This window comes from Electrophorus electricus, chromosome 2 (assembly GCF_041902795.1).
Source record: "Electrophorus electricus isolate QZ-2024a chromosome 2, ASM4190279v1, whole genome shotgun sequence".
In the NCBI taxonomy this organism is placed as follows: domain Eukaryota; kingdom Metazoa; phylum Chordata; class Actinopteri; order Gymnotiformes; family Gymnotidae; genus Electrophorus; species Electrophorus electricus.
In genome coordinates, this window is record NC_137498.1 from 5,935,517 (window position 1) to 5,953,530 (window position 18,014).

The window sequence follows — 18,014 nt, forward strand, 5'->3', positions numbered from 1 at the left end:
TAGTAAATGTACAAAGTGATAAACCTGCAAAAGTGATACACCCCTGCCCACCCCAAAACACACACACACACACTCACAAATACATGCTCTCATACACGCACACACGCACACACACACACTGTCACTGATGTCACTGTGGAAACAGCTACCAGTTTACAGATGTGAGAGTTCCCAGCATACATCTCTTCCTCCTCACATATGTATTGCTAATCTGGGTACACTGGGTGCAATGTGTGAAATGTGCTTTACTTACTTACTTGCAACCCCACATTGACTATGATGCTGCATCTGTGAAACCATATAGGAGACACACATGCTCATTATAAAGCAAAGGGGGTGGAGTCTGATGTAGAGGAGAGAAACAAACAGTATTATCCTGTCACTCTACTCTCAAACTCCTATTTCTAAGTTTATAGTTTTAAAATGTAGTTTACAGACCTGCTTTTTGTTTGGTGATTTTTCAGTTTCCGCTTCACAATAATTTGTTGTGGACCATTGCTTATGTAGAAAGGTTCTTTAAGATTTTTTGTGAGTAATATGAAGTTCTGGATTTACTGAATGAGTCGAAAACAAACAACAAAAACCTGCATTACTCACAATAAGACCCTATTTGAATTTTGATAAACTCTATTAATCACCCTTTGAACATAGGCATGGTTTGGGTAGTACATGAGCAGTCCCTTTTCTCAGTGAAGTACTGACATCTCTCCTCACAGTACACAATATTTCCCAAATTATCAGTAACCATACCAGTCCTACTCATACTAAACCTATTTTGTACTAAATTACAGTCAAACTGGACCTGCCATTGGAGCCTAGTCCTAGTTTTAGTCTGTGTTTCATAATCCTTTATCCCAATTTTACACTAGTATAGACCCAGCAGTCAGAGTTGTGCTGTTTTGATTATTAAACTACACATTACAGAATAAATGTAGTATTTCGTATTATTTCTAGCTAGAAACCACTGATAAGCCTGTCATGGTATAAGGCAAGAAATACACTAGAACAAAATTGAGCTTGTGAGTGTGTGACCACAGCTTAGCTGCAGAGGTGCAGAAGCAGCACGGTTGTCACTTCTGGTCTAAAATGGGCTTTAGATTCTGCTCTGGTACCCACTGCCCACTGCTTGGAACTGTGAGAAATGAAATCACAGCAGACGTCAGACATCCTGAGCTCTCAGACCAGAACAGTCTCCTCCTTCTTCTGGGGCGTTCATAAGGTGTATGGAGAGCAAAATGTTTACTGATTTTAAAAACTGCACATATTCACATTAAGATGCCATACACTTATCAAATACATTTCTACCACGATTTAGTCCACAAACCATATTTTTCTCACACCACTAAAATTAAGAACACTGCTTGTATGTTATATTTGATGTATTCACTGAGCTGAGTTATTTCATGACACAAGTATTTACATGAAAGTAGGGTCATACACTGACCATGACTGCAGACTGCATTAGGATATTTATACAGCAGGAGACAAACAGAGAATATCTGGGAACAATTAGTGGGAGGGGTAAGAGACAAAACTCACATGAGACACATGTCAAGGGGCAGAGCAGGGGAGGAGCTACAAACTAAAACATACAAAAGCACATGGAGACAAAGACGTACTAAAGCAATAACATGTAATTGTCTTCTACACTTTACTACAGTGTAGTCTATAGAAACGTATACCAGAAAATATATAATTATATTTTAACTATATTAAAAAGTACACAGACTTCATAAGATGGAATCATAAGATATGCAGAAATATTTAATAATTATTTGTTAAGTAAAATATTTTTCCAGTTCCCTGAAAAGTCAGCTCGCTTAAATAACATTTTTATATTAACAAATAAATGTACAATTTCATGCAATTCAGCATTAAAAGAGAATTTTACACTCACTTTCAGTGAAGAGAATACACAAACTCAGCAGCATTGTCACCATGCTGAGCCCACAGGGCCCCTGGTTCCGCTGTGAACCAGACATGCATGTTGTGGTTTCAGTGTGGGGGTGTCTGTGGAGGAAGAAAGACGAGGCTTGAGAAGCCACCTGAAGGCTGAAAAAGCCTCCTTGTTGACAACTTGCCGTTAAAGCAGCCATGTAACACAGTCAGTCTACTGGTGGACAAAAACTGAATACACTACTTATAGTGTAGCCATAACACTTTATAAACATAAAATACATAAATACAGCAAACATCATACAGCATAAATACATAAAATCAGCAATAGAGTGGGTTGTTTTTTTTGTAATGAATGGTGTTTTAAACTACGGATGTCCCCTCCAGCACAAATCCTTTTTTCTTGTAATAAAGTGTAAATATTTGTATTATTCTATTTATTATATATTTGAAAGACATTTGACAAGCCAGTTAAACAGAGCCTGGGTGATCAGTTATAATTAGACTCTGCCTTTGCTAAGAGCCGTTACACTTAATACTAAAAAGCGCTGGTTAAAACCACAAGGACCAAAACCACGACTAACAGCTCGCTCAGGCCACGTGTGTTTCTTTTTAAAAACAGCTCAGCTAGCACAGATGTTCTAAACCATCACTTGGGCCCAATCACATTTCACCCCTTGACCCTACCACTTAGCCCTGGCCCTCTATATGCGGTGTTCATAAGTAAGGGTTGGGTGTCCGATAGAGGGCTAGGTTGCACTGTTAGTGCTAAATGGCCCTCCAAACTGAAGGTTTTCAGAGTCACACTCCAAATTGAGTGTGAAATTTCTCAGAATCCCTCATGATTCATTGATAAAATGGATGCAGAAGCAAGGGGGAAGATTTCAACCACTACCCTTTGTAACTCAGTCCCAAGGGGCAAGATGACACTTGAAAACAAGGGGTAGGAGGAAAAATGAGAGGGGATTGGGCCTTGGTAAAAATCTAAGCACTAAATCTAAGAATAAAATGGTTTAAAACATATTACATTTAATACGCATGGTTTTACCTAATCCTAGAGATATATAATAAAGTTATCTGTTACAGGACAAGGGGGTTTTCAGATCCAGTACAGACATTAAATCCTATAAGATCAAATACATTTGAAAAAAAGAACTAAAATTCTTACTCTCTAATTCACCATCTTAAAAAAATGAGATCCCCTCTAAAATCCTCAATGTCAGACCTAGCTACCATACATCGTACATTCTTTAAATTGAGAACAGCATTTTGAAGTCTGATTTCTGACTCAGTTACTGCTCAAATGGTCAAACCAGAACTGTATACATATTTTTACAATTATGGCCCCTCCACTTACTGGCTTAGTAGCAGTGTTACTGTGATTCTTATTACTTTATCTGACACCAAACCAGAGGTGATAAATCTGATTTTGAACGCTGACAGACTCAGAGGGGCCTGGATGTTGCACCAATTGCTGTGATCAGATCATCATAGTGAATCAACATACAAGACAACACACCGGGAATGCACACCTTGGGACAAGAACAGGACCTCTAGAAAGTTGGACTAGACATTAATTGCTTATTTTTTAATTTGTTACATTTATTTTTCTTTTTAAATTGTTATTATTGTGGTGACCATTGTTGAGCAGAGGAGGATGGGCCCCCCTTTTGAGTCTTGCTTCCTCTCAAAGTTTCTTCCCCTTATTTCTTCTTCTAGAGAGATTTGTCTAGAACTGTTGCCCTTGGCTTGCTCCCTGAGAGCTTGGACTTGATCATTTGTAAAGCTGTTTCGTGACAACATCTGTTGTAAAAAGCGTTATATAAATACACTTTGATTTGAAATAACTAATTTATAAATGAGTCACAGGTAAGTCAGAGAGTTTCGAGGTTAATGTATATTTGTCACATTGCCACATTTGTTTTAGAATTACATAGTTTCCATAATTTAAGTAATATGTGCATGAAACAATGACAAATATCACCAACATGCCTAATGTTATAACTGCCCCTGATTTGTGTGTTAGAGACTGCTATGATTGGTCTGTCAAAACAAATGAAGACCGATTCAGGTCTCACTCAAATCCTTTATTACCATTCAGATGCCTGAGTTTGTGGACAGTAAACGCAGCACCACCCAGGGCCCAGGGCATGGTAAACATTGTGCCACCAGGGCAGAGGGGACGGTAAACACAGTGCCATGTAGGCCCAGGGCACAGTAAGTCCTCACGATGACATTGTTTCTTAATGGTGAGGCCAAGGTTTCTGTCAGATAGTGTAGTGGACAACATACATTCTACATAGTGCAGCTTTCACTTTATTTGGAGAATTAAGTCCATGATTGTAGACATTTATTTAATAGTCTATAGACTGTCAAATTGGTTATTTTAGCTTTCATTTTAATTGGACAGTCCAGTCTGAAAGCAACAGTACATTTGTGGTGTGAGTAGAGTTCACATCTCTAGTGGTGGAGTGACAGTCTTACAGAAGGAGGACCAGTTTTTTGGCCAACAAACGCGTTACTCCTGCAAACAAATTCCATATCAAATTTGAAACTGAACAACACTAATCAAACTGAACATGTGCAATTAAAAATATACCCTGACTTATGTTTCATGCACTGCATTATGTATAAATAAATAAAAAAATGCTCTGAAATTAAATGCTCCTTTAAATATCTGTTCAAACTTTTTGAAAGTCTCAGGTAGCCAGCACTGTGGCTGCTGTAATTCCACATGCTCTTGTAACAGACACTGTTGTACTGCGCCTTTTAAGAGGGAGCTTTATGGTAATGTGAATTGAGTAACAGAGAGAGTGTGTGTGTTTGTGTGAAGGGAGAACCGTCACCTTTCTGCTCGCCTTCTCTGTTTCCTTTACGTGTAAATACAATGAAGGTAGCCGTGTGACCTGGCTTGAAGTGGTCCAGGAGAGAATAAAAGTCTTTCAGATTGCCCACACCACTGTGTGTGTCACTCCATGTTAACTCCACGCATCGCGGTTACCCCGTAGCACCTGTTCCTCACTCCAGGTACGAAGCGTTACACTTTTTTTCATTAATAAGCCTCTGAAGTACTTTGGGTGTCGTAGTGAAATGAACTGACCAAACAGCAGTGAGGGAGGTTATGTTGGGTCTCACCCCCTGAGCTTCTACATCGTGTCTCTGTGACAAAGGACGGAGCCACTTAACTAAGAATGAGACCGTCCTCACTGACAATGTGAGAATATCTGATAGATCACTGACTGATAAGGAAGAAAGAGGACGTACCATATGACATCTTACAAAACCTACCGCATCTCTATATTTGGTGTGTGTTGTGTTGAGCTTAGTTTGTCAGAGTTTCATCTGAATACACTTCCTCTCCACTATAAGTGTAGCTGTGAAGTCATTCAGTAGACTTTATTGAAGAGTGTGTACGGTGTGTATCAGCAGTCCTGCTGTAGCTGTGTGTAGTGTGTGTGTGTAACTCAGTAAGAATGCTGGTGTGTGTTTATCTGCTCCTTGTGCTCCACGCTGCTGATGGTGAGTGTTACCTTCTCTCTACAGGTGTTGTCATCCTTATACATTCATTTGCACAAAGGTATTTATATCTGGGAGCAGCAGAGAGCAGCAGCTCACCACTTACCCCAGATTCTGTCTATCGACCAAGAAATTTTGCCTCTTTAGTTTAGAACAAAAGCTGTTAAATGCTAACGTTGCTAACAAACACTGGAGGTCAACAGAAACTCAAATATAGCCTTCATAAATCTATTCCCACAAACTTCTCTCAAGCCGGTCAAACCGCACCCAAGTGTTAATAAATGTCTCCCAGACTAGTCGGTGTGTCGTATAACTCACTGTGAACTAGACAAGTGAAGAAACACGTCACCGGGAAGCGACCTGGATGAGGTTTGAGGACATGTAGCTCGATATCTGACTTATTTACAAATCCTATTAGCTATCGTTGCTGTTGGCTTCCAGTGTTTGTTAGCAATGTTAGCAGCTTTTTGTTCTAAAGGAGCGAAATATGGACTCCAAACATGTCTTGTCCACCCGGGTTAAGGGAAAATAAAGTAAATTCTGTTGACTTTATTTGTTAAGTGGCACTGAAATCTGCGCTGTGGTTCAGTCCGGTAGAGAGGAACCGCTGCTAATTACTTACTAATTGCTAATTAGTTACTTAAGACCAGCATAAGGTAGGAATTGTAGGGACATTACTAAGACTGATGAAATTAAGAAAAAGAGTATTGTGACTCTTACAAGCATCATTTTTCCCTATAAGTCTATACATTTACAAAAACAATTTGTTGTTTTTTTTTATTATGGTGTGGTATGTGAAATGTGCTCACTTGCTTATTTCTGTTTGTGTTATTTATTCCTCACTTGCTCATTCTGTGTATGATGCAGTTCTTGTCCACTACCCACTTCTGTATCCAGCTGCCTGTGACAGAGGTCACACCTCATTGTGGTTGATTGAATATGTGGTGCAGTCCTGTACATGTGGTGTTTGATGTATGTGTTTGGTGCTGCTGTGTGTTTGCCCAAGTGGGGAGTGTGGGTGGGTTTGGGGGAGAGACTACAGAGAATTCCGATCTCATGAATTTTGACGTACCAATAATATCCCTTATTGAGCTAGCAGTCAAACAAGTTGGTATTACTCTATTTTACTGTGGAGACCAGAGGAGGGGCAGAGCTCACTACCTGCAGGTTAAAGAGTTGGACTGGTACTGAATAAATCTATTTCCATTAGGAGGTCTCAGCTATCAGGACTTCCCAGAGGGTTTCAGCCAGACAGCTGTCTCCCACTGTGAAGACAGTTTTTTACCTGTTTATGGTTTACCCCCGTGCTGCTCAGGGACACTGACTATAGTACTTGCTGACACTTCCTACAGTGTAGTGACTCCAATTAGGCTAGAGCCCTACTCAGCTTTCCTGAAACACAACCCATGCTTAACTACATGGTCAACCAAAGTGGCCCAGATCTCATCCGTGATGGTTGCTCTTCCTCCCCCTCATCCTCGCTCTCCAATACTGACCTCCATTGATATCGAGCCTGTGGCCTCTTTATAGTGCTCAGGTTCTGATTTCTAAGTGTCATTAGTAAAATTTGTCAAGTGTCTTCACCTGTGAGTACTGGGTTTGGTTAATTGATAAATGGATGCATCAATTGCATTTGAGGGTTTTCCATAAGAAACACACGTATTTCTGTTGAATGATGTGTCCAATATAGAGAATTGTGTTTAACGTATTGAAAAAAATGTGTTTTAGAAATACAAAATGAGTGTAAATCAGAGAAGGTGCTTTTGGTTTAGTATAACAGGTCAGGAGATGGGCTACATGAGTTAGTGGTTTCAATTATTGTCACATGTCCCTGTTTTTATGTCTTGCAAAAAACTGTAATATCACAAAAACAGTCCAGTTTCCCAGCAAACACCTCTTCCTCCTAGCAAATTTGGAGCACTGTTTAACAATTTAACATTACATAACTAAATCACACACACACACACACACACACACACACAAAAACATGCACAGCTACTGCAGGATGGCCAGATCCACATCTGAAGGACTTGGAGAAAGACAATTCTACACACACAGTAAATGTACATTCAAAGTGATACTTGTAGATGCAAAAACATCCCCACCCTGCTCTCTCTCTCTCTCTCACTCACTCTCTTTCTTTCTCTCTCTCTCTCTCTCTCTCTCTCTCACACACTCACTCACTCTCTCTCTCTTCTTGTTGGGTGTTTGGGCTTCAAGTTCTCCTATGTTGTTCCTCTTATCTTAGGTGCTTAGAAAAATTTACAAATAAAAAATGAACAAATGAGAAAAAATAAAACCATAAAGACAGTACAGTTTCCCAGCATGCATTTCTTCCTCCTCACATATGTATTACTAAACTTGGTGCACTTTAGCAATACATAAATAACACACACACACACACACAGACATGCATATGTGCATGCTTCCTTTTTGGGTTCGTGAGCTTAAAATGCTGCTGCACTGTTCTCTGAGTGGTGTGTGAATGACATGTTTACTTCTTTCACTCACCCATGAAGACTGTCAAACAGTCTCCAAATCCTCATCAGTGTCAGTTATCCAGTTCTAAACTTCATGGTTTAATCAGTCAAACACTAACTGACTCTGGCAGCAGAAATTCACTCCAGTGACTCCAGTTTAAAGACTTTTCTTATTTAGTCCTAAATTCTTCTGTCACCATAGTCATAGCTACCAGTTTACAGATGTGAGAATTCCCAGCATGCACTGCTTTGTCCTCACATATGTATTGCTAATCTGGGTGCTACGTGTGACATGTGCTCACTTGTTTATTTCTGTTTGTGTTATTTATTCCTCATTTGTTCATCAATTGGTCATGAGGCTTGGTTAGCCCATGCTGCTGCGCACACACACAGTTAGTGGTATTTTTTCCTCAGTTGTTCATTCTGTGTATGATGCAGCTCTTGTCCACTACCCACTTCTGTATCCAGCTGCCTGTGATGCCTTGTGGTTGATTGTGGTACAGTCCTTTACGTGTGGTGTATGATGTATGTGTTTGGTGCTTCTGTGTGTTTTAAAGTGGGGCATGGGGGTGGGTTTCAGGGAGAGGCTACAGTGAGTTCTGATCTCATGAATTTTGACATACTTATCAAATGCAAGACAATACTACTCTGTTACCATGGAGACCTGAGGAGCGGCAGAGCTCACTACCTACAGGATAAAGAGTTGGACTAGTGATGAATAAATACATTTGGCAAGACAAGTGAGGTATCCAGGTCCAGCTCTACGGTGGGTGTGAAGACCCATTGTGCAGAAAATGTAAAAATAAAAAAAGCAAATTCATTAGAATGGAAATATGTGCGCTACAGTTCCGAAATACAGAGCAACTTCAGAAATGCTGCAAACTCAGTCACAACATAACGGAACTGTTTTCGGAAGTTGCCTCGCATTTCCAAAATATAGCACACATGTCATTTTGAATAAAGTGTTTTCTGAATTTGTATAAAGTTCAGGAATTTGCATCAAGTTTGTAAACTGTAGCACACGTTTCCCTTCTGTGTTCTTGAAAAGAAACAGTAAATCAAACATAATGTGGAATACAAGTGTAGCAACAAGAGTGAAGGTGAAGTAGGTGAGACACTGATTCAGAGATGGAACTGCACCTTAACAACCACAGCACCACGAAAGATACCAAATACAAACAGTGCAGACTGACTCTGCTTATTGGTTTTGACAGTCATATCTGGGCCCATGTCCTTAAAGGGCCCCTACCATGGAAAACTGAATGTCACTCACTTTATTGAAATAAATAATTTTTAAGTAATATGTAAATATTGTTACATTTCAAAACACATTGTTTACTCTCCCATTTCTTACAGTCCATATATGGAATATAATCTGTAAAAATAGCCTGTTTTGAAATCACTGTTTCTCTGATGTCATTAGAACCAGCTCATTTACTTATCTCTGCCTCTTTGGCCTACAGCAGTTTAACCCCTAACACCTACATTGCAGTTCTCAGGCATATTTCAGCTCTTAGTGCTTTTTAAATGAAGCACAATACAGGGCAGCCAATCAGAACAGAGCTCATTTATCTTGCATCTCAAAGGCACAGCAACAGAAACTGCCTGTTTAATTCCAAGGGATAAAGAAAGGATGGAAAATAGTTGTGTAAAATTGAATTATGACTCTTTTTGGAAGATAACACCACAAAAACATTGTAAGAAGACACCTAAGAAAACTATAAAATAAAGGAAAAATGTAGGATATGCGCCCTCTAAAGAACTTTTGGTGTATTTGGTGAGGTGGGAAGGTGAGTGGCTACAGCTACAGCTGAGGAAGCACCAGGGGCTTCTGTCTGGGTCTCACTGGGCAGCCATATACAGGGCAGCTGTGTACAGCACAGGTTCTGAACCTGGCTGAAGGGTGCAGTTTCAGCATCTTGACAGCAGTCAGGCTGCCTTGGAGGTGAAAGATGTTTGGTCTGTGGTACTGGTCTACAACTCTGAACACATTTTACTAAAGTCCATCATTATTTGGTCCTTTTAATGAAATCTACAAACCCCATCTCTAAGTAAAACTCTATATCATCTCTTGGAAACATTGAAATAAAAAATGGAAAAAAATAAATAAATAGCAAAGCATTAGCCATTAGATTAGAACATATTATTCCATCACTGATACACCCTGATCAAACTGGTTTCATCAGAGGAGACACTCAGCCATTAACAGGGTAGACTACTTAACCTAATACTGTGACGGTGGCAGTTCAGAGGGAGCGAGAGGCAAGGTTGCGCCAAAGTGCTCTTTATTTTCCATTGTCAATATGTGACGATACCACTACTAACGACAAACACTACTCTGTTCCAGTAGTGCTTGTAGCACTGTACACGTTGGGATTGAGCAGTCCGTCGGGTCACTAATGTGCTGCACTCTCTCTTGACCTGTGAGTTTAAATAGAGAGAACAAACAAGGAACAGGTGAAGGTGATTAGTAGGCAGGAGACTGGGAATGAGGCAGGTGTTTAGTGTGATATCTAGCAGGAGTGGGCGTGTCCCTCCCTCTGGCTGCCCGGCCAACCGTGACAAATACGTTACACCTCATATTAGAAACTGCTATGCAGAGAAGGCCTTCAATAAAGTAAATGGAAGTTTTTCTCCTCACATTTTATCTTTAACACCACACCTAAGGCCACAGTCAGTATTAATGTAATAACATCACAAAATGTGCATAGAGGTACTAGGCAAGGAAACCCACTCTCTCTATTGCTGTTCTCAGTTCTTATATTTATACATTTTTTAATTACTATTTTTGCCTTTTTTGGGGGGGGTTGTCTTTTTAGTTTTGATTTGTTGTTGTTGTTGTGACAGCACAGTGCACACTAGCCTACAGCCTCAATTAGTTACTTTACAGATATTCACCATTTAGCAAACAGTTGTTAAACAGCTTTTGACAGCTTTAACAACAAAAAGAACAAAGTAACAAAGAGAAAAGGAGAGAAAATGTTTCTACTTCCTGTGATAACTGTTGGGTTGTGATGACGTTGTACTGTCTACAGCCAAAGTGATCTTTACTTTGGTGACTCCTTTAGTGGTTCTGTGTCAGTGGGTGGATTTCACAGCTTCTCTTAAGTAGTTTTTTCTTAATAGTATGAAAACAACAACATGATCATAGGCTGCTGCATTCCACCTGTACTTTATGAATAATATGAATGTTATCAGACCATCCTCATGTTTACCTGATTAAATGATCATTGTTTTTATTTTGATCAGCATGTAGTCTAGAGCTCTTCCTGTCTGATCTGTCTAATATTTGCTAAGCTACACATTCAGTTTGGCCCTCTGATCACTAAGTGCAGGAGTGAAATGATGTGTCCAAACAGTGCTGAGGGGGATCACTGTGTAGCACTACTTCTTACTGCAGGATCACTTTACTGAGGATGGGGACTGAACACTGGCAGCTCAGGAGGAAGTGATGACACTAGAAAGACAATTTCACTGTTAGATTTAGTCTGTATGTGAGAGAGAAAGAAGTGGAGGAATAATTTATTTTGCACTTGAACACACTTCCCCTCTACTGTGGATATTAGTGTGTGGAGAATTTCAGTGGAGTTCTACTGAGAGAGTTGTAGAGTTCCAGGTCATAGTTGTGTGGTGGTTTCACTAGACAGACTGTAGTCTGGGGTGGTTTTCAGTGTTCAGTACACTGTAGTTTTGTAGAGTGTATAAGATGTGTAGCAGCGTTACTGCTGTAGCTGTGTGTAGTGTGTTGTGGAATGCAACTTTTTATCTGCAGATGTGTTTTTACTTTCTTTTTGGAAATGATGTGCAGACGAAGTCCTGTGAAGCGTTTGAGGTTCTTCCTTATTGTACTGCTGAATGATTCGAAGCATTGGAGCATTGAAAGCTGGTGACAAAACAGCGACACCTGGTGGTTTCCAGAAATTATAGCAGCTATAGATTCAAAACAGCACTATAAACAATACAACAGTCCACCGCCTTCATATTTCATTAAAAAAAAAAAAAGATGATCAGTAATGATGTTTAGTAATTAAATTCTACAATAATTAGTTTAAAATCATTGTTTCCCTTTTTATGTGAAAACATAATACAAAACTGTACTGGGAGACAGCAGGCTGATGTAATGAAACATTTACCCTCACTTTTGACTTCTATAATTAGCACATTTACAATTTTAGTAAAAAGATAAAGCTTCCAAGTTATAGGACAGTGGCAAACTTATGAAACAGTCTCACCCTCATCCTGTGTTTCAGTGATGTCTGAAGCTTCGACCATCATTAGTCACGTGTTGTTAGTAACTTTAGTGGTAATATTAATGGTAATGTTAACTTTAGTGGTAATAGTAACTGATACAAGCTTCGGTACACTGTTTGATACGAGCTTTGATGCCTTAGTATTAAATGTTGCATCATAATTTTATTGTTTCTGCACAGTTCCTCTATCATTTTTCTCCCTTTTTGGTGTTCCATTTAGTCAGTGTTTATTTTTCATCATTTTGTTAATTTTGCCGTTGTGTCCACCTGTTTTGCAAATGAAGAACTTTCGTTTACACATGTGCATCAAGTCCTGTCTGCCTCTGCGTTACATTATCGTTCTGAAAACTGTACAGTGTGCAGATCATTAATGTAGGTGGACCAGCTGGATCAAAATCACTAATGTGTTCTTATTTTAGATTTTTGATTTAAAACATCTAAAATAAGAAGCAAGGCTTTGCTATGACAAGTTGCAAATGGGCATAAACAAACAGTCATAAAAGTTGATTTAGTCAATGTTGATGTCAGCTTGACATTACAAGTGACATATTTGGAGCTTCTGTTACTGTAATTATTTACCCCTGTCCCACTTACCTACAACCAAAGGCAGAGGTGCAGGCAAAGGTTTAATGCACATAAAACTACAAAATGTATCTGATTCCAAATTATGCTTGTAATTACAATTTATATTCTGAAGAGAATGCTCTACTGCATTGTCTAGCATGTGTTATGAGAATATGCATAACCACCTTTCTAAAATTCCTGTCTTAATGCATCCTGCTTTTTCAGCGGTTCTGTCAGCCTAACATAGGATTTGACCTACTAAACTTATAGTGCAGAGATTGGATACTTTACAGGAAACTGGTGTCAGCACTCTAAATATATAGAAAAATATAGCTGGCTCTTCACTCGGCCTCAATCTACCAGTGTAGAGAATTTTGACTACACTTTTGGATTTCCCCTCTCTTCATAAATTATCAGTGATTAACATCATCTGCGAGTGTCTGGACTCCATAAGTCCCATTACAAATACTACACGGAGAGCCGAGCTTCATAAGTTCAATGTAGCAGAGGGTTAAAGAAGGTGAAGTGGGTGACCAGGCCGGGAACAGTAGAGCATGTCTGCTGGGGCATCCAGGCAGAGAGAGAGAGAAAGAGAGAACAAGCCCAAGGGAGAGATTTCTCCAAATGTACGTCTTCAGTCCACCAACTCTGCTCCAGCTCCACTCTCAGCTCTGCTCCAGCATTAACTCCACACGGTTCAGAATTTCTTTATTCGTATCTTGATTGATCAACAGCAGAGTTTGTCCAACACTGACTAATCAAAGAGTGACCACATATGAGCAGCATCCCTGTCATACCACATCCAAGAGGAACCCACAGCTGGTAGAGTGATTTACTGTCCTGAATAACAATTGATGAATAACAATATCTCTGCAAGAGACCACAGATGACCACAGCAGTTGGGGTTAACAAGAACAAGACTTCATAGTTGAGAGTTTGGCCTACACATATAAATATGTTACAATTTTCTTGGTTGAAATGACATAGTATGCCATGACAAATGACGCTGTAGCTCAGTCTCTCATATAGCTCACATATCTCAGCTACCTGTATGAGGGCATTATGGAATTTGTAGTTCATGAAGCATTTATGTACAAAGTCTTGTAATTTTGCTCTTTTTTTATCTTAATTTTGTAGCTGCTTGGGTTGAGGCTTTAGATTAGAATTTTCTGGAATGTCTATGGAAATAATGACCAATATGCTTCCAGATCCAAGACTGTTGAATAAATGTGTGATCACAGTTCTCCCTCTGACATATGCTGCCTGCTAAGGCATCTTATTTAGGTTCAATTTAAAGGCAGCATCAGACACTAAATCTGCAGTATAAATAATCTTTCACACCGAACACGAGAAAAATCTGCCTGGTGAAAAACCTCATTCACTTGAAGGGGCAAGAGCTTTACTTGCTTCTTTCTGAAAGAAAAGCAGCTGCTATTATTATACTAATTATTAAAACAATGTCACAAGTAGTGTTAGCTGTTTTCTGAAGGACTACGTTCCCCAAAATTACACGATACCAAGACCGCCCATAATCCCCTCATTTTGCTCCACCCGTGTGAAAACATGAGCGAGGTGGCAGTTAGATGTGACCGACGCTTAAGTCTTCATACATGATGGGATTGGAAATCTAATTAGAATGGGAATCTAACTGGATCATTTCTGTTACTCAGACCTTTGCCTGTACAGACAACACCAGACCCCTCACTAGACACACAGACAAACTCAGTGAGATCAGGTGGAAAACTGAACAAACATCAGCACTTCAAGAATCTGTAGCATTTGTTGTATGTGCCACTTGATTGCTGTAACAGCTGGAGTGCCGCAGGGCACAGAGCAGGACGCACAGACTCCCTCGACTTTGACAGACATTTATTGATACTTAACGCTTACGACGACGGCACTCACACAACATAAACGGATAATACGAATACACGTAACACTGCAGGAACACTAACGACGGCAACACGAACATATACGTTTAACATGAATACACGTAGGACTAGCAACACAAACAATGACCAACACTAATGCACACACCAACAGGGGTTTAACTACACACACACACACAACATTAAACCAGGGGCAGGTGTGTGCCATCATGGGGGCGTGGTTACAAAACAAAAAATCACTTCAACTGCAGGCGGTGGGCCGTACTGCATATAGCGACTGGTCTGTACCAATAACTACTGTACTACATAAAACAAAAAATCTATCCAGCGGCAGGATCTGCAGTTCTACTTCTGTCTGTTTCTAGTTACATCTTCTGTTTGTATTTGTATTTCATACCTGTAGTTAATGACTCTTGTCTTCTGTCCTGTTTAGGTTCTAGTCAGTTATATACCCATATTACACACGACTTGTTAAGTTTCTTTATTTAGTTACTACTGTTCTCATTTGCTCTAGAGAGAGGGGGAGAAAGAGAAAGGGAGTAAGAGAGAAGGAGGGAGGGAAAGCGAGGGCAAGAAGGAGAGAGAAAAGGAGGGAGGGGAGGAAGGCAGAGAGGGAGGGATGGAGAGAGAGAGAGAAAGGAAGAAATAGAGAATGAGGGATGGAGAGAGAAGGAGAGAAGGGGGGAGGGAGGGAGCGAGGGTGGGCAGAGGGGGAGAGAGAGAGAGGGGGGGAGGGGAGAGGGACACAGAGAGAAGGAGGGAGGGAGAGAGACAATCTATAATCAATATAATCAGACATTTAAATCATATAACTTGATGGTCATGCATCCATCATACCAGCATATATTGGGAAATCTCTTAATGATTTCCAGTACCATCATCAGTTGGCTGGTACCATCAGTACCATCAGGTGACTGGACCTGGAGCAATTAAGTATGTCATATATAATAATTAAGTATGTCATATATAATAATAATAACGGAGTATGTCATATTAAATAATAATTAGGCCTTTATCCTGTGTGTTTCTGCAGGCTGCAGTTTGTCAGAGAATCAGAAGACAGACGACATCACTGCATACACAGGAAACTCAGTACTGCTGCCCTGCTCCTGTATTGACCCACACGGCAAACCTGAGAATATTATCTGGAGGAAACACAACACAAACAGAAATACATGGGATGTGATCACCAGTGAGAGTGAACAGTACAGAAACAGAGTTCAGCTGGGTACTGTTTACTCTCCAGGAAATCTCTCTCTACTCATATCACACCTGACTGAAGAGGATAAGGGAGTCTACAGGTGTTATCTTACAAACCAGAAATATAAAGACATCAGACTCACCGTTAAAGGTAAAACACTGTTTTTGATCCAAATCCAACTGCAAACGATAAATCCAGCTTTAAGGTTTTCTTAGGTATCCACACTAGCAAAGTCTTGGTTGTCTGAGTTACTTGTAGACTTTCTGCTGTTATATTTGTTGTTGTGCTGTCATCTGTGCACATTACCAGTAACGTTTAGTTCAGTGATGGTCAAATACTCCTTTAATTGTAACAAATATCTTGTGCAGTTCAAGTAAGAATTTCTCAGGTTTTTAACACACATGCTTCTTTGTTTTGGATTTTCTGTTCCGACCCCTCGTTTGGTTTTCCTGTCACTGTTTTCATCTTTGTCTAGTTTGCATTCGTTAGTCTTTGTATAAATATCCCTGGTTTTATCGTCTTGGCTGTGGGTCTTTGAACGTGCGCGGTCTCGTCCTCCCGTGAGTTTATTGTTGTTTGGTAACGTTATTCGTCTGCTCGTTATTCTAGTGTTTACTGTTTAACTTCCTTCTTGGTAATGATGTGCAGACGAAGTCCTGTGAAGCGTTTGAGGTTCTTCCTTATTGTACTGCTAAAGGATTCGAAGCTTTGGAGCATTGAAAGCTGGTGACAAAACAGCGACACCTGGTGGTTCTCAGAAATTATAGCAGCCATAGATTAAAAACTGCGCAGCACTATGAATAATACAACACTCCACCGCCTTCATATGTCATTAAAAAAAAAGAAAAAGATAATCAATAATGTTTAGTAATTACATTCTGCAATAATTTGTTTAAAATCAGTGTTTCCCTTTTTATGTAAAAACAACAGGTTGGCGTTATGAAACGTTTATTCTCCCTTTTGACTTCCACGTTATAGGACAGTGCCAAACTTATGAAACAGTCTCACCCTCATCCTGTGCTTCAGTGACGTTTGAAGCTTCCACCATCAGTAGTCACGTGTTATTAGTAACTTTAGTGGTAATAGTAACTTTAGTGGTAAAAGTAACTTTGATACAAAAAGGGAAAAATGCGGGAATTTGCTTACGGTAGTGAGTAATTTCATGTTGCACCCACTAATCTATATTATATAGATCTATATTATATAGATCAATGTTTGTGTCAAGTTCATGCAGTTGAAATTCACTAGAGGAAAACTAGAGGACTGGGCTTTACTTGCATCTTTCTGAAAGAAAAAAAAAAGCTGCTATCTTTATACTCGTTATTAACACAATGTCTGAAAAACCAGACTAACCAGACTGATTTTGCTCCACCCATGTGAAAACATTAGCGAGGTGGCAGTTAGATGTGACTGACGTTTAAGTCTTAGTAGGAATGTGATGGGAATGTAATTAGAATGGGAATCTAACTGGATCATCTCTGTAAGGTCCCATTTCTGTTAGAATGGTTCCTACTCAGACCTTTGCCTGTATAGACACAACACCAAACCCCTCACTAAACACAGACATACTCAATGAGATGAGGTGGAAAACTGAACAAAGATGAGCACTGCAAGAATGTGATCAGTCGCATGTGTTGTATGTGGCACTTGCCTTGATATAAAGAATTCTAGTGCTTCCACACTGACGCTCTATCATGGAGTTATACATATATTTTCTGATCTTTCTTTGACTGGTAGAATGGTGTGGCATTAGAGATCAATCAACATTTTATTAGTAATAAAATAAAACACCTTATTTATAGACCAGGCCAGAACACTTTCAATACAGTGTCAGGACAATCATTGTCAAAGCGTTCATTTATAACAGAGTCATATGGGAGTTTTCATTTCAGCCTCTCCAGCCAGTGTCAAGAACAGGAAGGTACTACCTGGTTTGAGGTGTTCACATCTGCTCAGTTTTCCTAGTATCCTCATGTCCCGCAACCGCCCTCAGTCCGTGATTGCAACTCCCGTCTTCCCCGGCACAACCTCACCAGATCCTCATCACCAGTTTACTAGTGTCACCTGTGTCTCATCTTTGCTACACTATTTATTCTCTCTGGTTCCGATCATTCCCTGCCAAGTATTATCGTGTGTACTGAGCAATTCCCTGGTGTGTGTATATCTGGCCATTACTCTCGCCTGTTTTGCTTTACAATTGTTGCTTATTCCGCTACAA

The 18,014-nt window shown here is 39.8% G+C and overlaps 1 long non-coding RNA gene across 2 annotated transcripts in view; it reads left to right on the forward strand.

Moving 5' to 3' along the window:
- The window catches only part of LOC145647300 (uncharacterized), a 498,552-nt gene that overhangs the window by 146,169 nt on the left and 334,369 nt on the right, over nt 1–18,014 (forward strand). The window lies entirely within an intron of this gene.